Source organism: Patella vulgata, chromosome 9 (genome assembly GCF_932274485.2).
Source record: "Patella vulgata chromosome 9, xgPatVulg1.2, whole genome shotgun sequence".
NCBI classification, from domain to species: Eukaryota; Metazoa; Mollusca; class Gastropoda; family Patellidae; genus Patella; species Patella vulgata.
Window position 1 is genome coordinate 7,017,692 of NC_065887.2, and position 2,833 is coordinate 7,020,524.

The following is a 2,833-nucleotide window of genomic DNA, read 5'->3' on the forward strand; positions in this document are numbered from 1 at the left end:
TGTATACCATAAAATTACATATTATTATCAGTATGTACTAACTTCAACTTTGTTCCCATGTAAAGATTGCACACAATTTCCATGTATTGCGCATCAAGATTGAAACCTGGCCTCAAGTTCATAAAGCATTCTCAGACTTAAGAATTTACTCAACTTTCAGACACTCTTTATGAGAATATCTTTGATCTAGAAACACAAAACTTTGCACATAGTTTCTTATTGATGTATTTGATACATTAAAACAACAAAAGTTTTATAAAGAGCTATATTTTAGTTAAAATAAGGCGAACAATTTTGAGTAAATTTTTAACCTAAGTCTTACTGTTCTGCATGATTTGGGCTGATGAATAATAACAATTTATCATTTATATAACGCTGAGTATCCAACACAAGTGTTGCTTAGTGGGGCCTTACAAACACAATTTGTAAAATAAAAAATTAAAATAATAAAATACACAAATATAATACATTTTAAACAAACAGACAAGTGATTATAGCACATATAAAAAAACTGAATATATAAATCAACACATGAAAGCACTTTGGAAAAGAACAGTTTTAAGTTTTTTTCGAAACATAGTTAATGATGATGCATTTTTCAGGGATTCATTCAAATTATTCCATAATTCAGGAGCAGCATAGCTAAGGACTGTTGTTCCTGCGATTGTCTTGGTTTTTAGTTTAACAAGCAGGTTACTTGAAGAGGATCTCAGGGTTCTAGATGGAGTATGGGCTCAGACATTGTTTCTTGCCATACCCTCCATCCTTCACCACCGACAAGGAAAATTCACACTGAACAAGGAACGTTCTGTCAGAACAAGACTTCCTTTCTAGTGAGCTAGAGCATAACTTCCTGAGCCACAGTGGTTTCTGTCATGTACGAACAATATTGATTTAAGTTGTAATGAACTAGTATCCGATATTTTAAGAATATCAATAAAAATTAAAATGAAAAAGGACATTACAGGAATTCAATAACTGATTCTCATGTTACGTATATAAACACTATGCACAACTGAATTCAAGTTTTTCTATAACCAGTAAACTAATTGTCCTCTCAGACTACGGATGAAAGCATTAGATATAACATGAATGCTGCTCCTTCTATTTTCTATGTCTTTGGAGCATTTATTTCATTAAGTCAGCAGGATAATTATCAAATCGTAAAAATTAAAGCAGAGGAATCAATGGTTGTCAGTTTCCAATAACATTGGGTTAATTTACTGTTTCCAGTACCATGTACAATTGTCATTCATCAGAGTTGTATTTCCAACTGGACACGTTTAATATAATCCAATATAATTACCTCCATTGTCGTCGCCCCTATCAATCTGTCTGTCTGTCAGACCATAACTTCCGGGATTATGGTCCATGATTGTATGAAAAATCATATTTTTAGTTTGTGGACCCTCTGGAGGTTGAGTTCAAATTTTGGGAAAATCAAAACGAAACTGCCCGACAAAATGGCCACCCGCATCTTATACTCAAATAGTTTAAAAGTATGCAATACAAAGGTTGTTGACCTTCTAGCGGTCACAATTTTTGTCCGATTTTGATGAAACTTAATATATGTTTATATCTCAAAGATCTCAGTTCCTTTAGATATTCGCACATTTCAGACCATAACTTACTAGATTTTGGCCCCTAATTGTATGAAAAAAATCATGGTTTTTTTTTAGCTTGTTCTCTATCCATCTCTTCCAAAATGTGGGCGGTATCTTGCTTGGCAACCGCTGGTTAATTACGGTATCTGAGAACAAGAACATTTTTTTAGACGTGCCTTGTATATGTACCGGTATATATATATATAATGAGCAGGGGGCAAGAGGGGGTTACCTAGTGTCTAGTTTACTGGTAGTTCCGGTCTTACTGGTACTAGTCTATTATTATTATTATTACTAGCAGGAGGTTATTACAATACTATTGCCATGCCAGATGTAAACTGTACTAACTTATTGTTATTCTACTTTTATATCTTATTATTATTTACAGTAGAACAGTTTCCGCTCCACGTATAATATACATAGTTATGAATGGAATCGTTGTCTTCCCTTAAATCAGATACAGTGCATCTTAGATTCACAGTTTTCTTAAGACTGCTCCCCCGTAGTGCTAGCTGAGACAGTTATCTTAAAATGCATCGAAAATGTGTACTAATTTCTATAAATATTTTATATAAACACCTCATCGTTTAGCTATTTATTAAGGTGTGTATGTTTACCGCGAATCCGAATTGAGATTGTCTCTCGGTTATGTTTGTTTCCTACAGTTTGTTATATTAAAATCTAGATGTGGGAATCTCGTGTAAGCTTATCTTCCTACAAGGGAAATGACAGTTATTGACAAGTTATCATAGGACTGTCTGTCTTCTGTTCAATTAAATCTAGATTCAGAAGATTGACTGTTTTGGACTGAAATCTGGCCCCAGTTTCACGAAAACATTCTCCGATTTAAGTTAAGAATTTACTCAAAATTGTTCGTCTTTTTTTTAACTAAACTATAGCCCTCTATAAAACTTTTGTTGTTTTAATGTATCAATTACATCAATAAGAAACGTGCTGGATCAAAGATATTTCTCGTAAACAGTCATTGAAAGTTGAGTAAATTCTTAACTTAAGTCTGAGAATGCTTTGTGAAACTGGGACCTGATTCTTGGCAATGAAAGCATATTAGAATAGCCATTGTTGCTAACATGAACTAAATCTGCTATATAGTATTAAGGAAGGAGGGGGATGTAGGAGAGGGGATGGGGTTCATCAAGTAACCGGTTGATATTTAAATATTTAAGGTAGTAGTGATCTGTTACAAATAAAATGAAATGGTGTTACTTTTC

At 33.4% G+C, this 2,833-nt stretch overlaps 1 protein-coding gene across 2 annotated transcripts in view; it reads left to right on the plus strand.

Annotated features, from left to right (window-relative positions):
• LOC126807949 (hyccin) overlaps nucleotides 1-2,833 on the plus strand; it is a 128,503-nt gene that overhangs the window by 120,016 nt on the left and 5,654 nt on the right. The window lies entirely within an intron of this gene.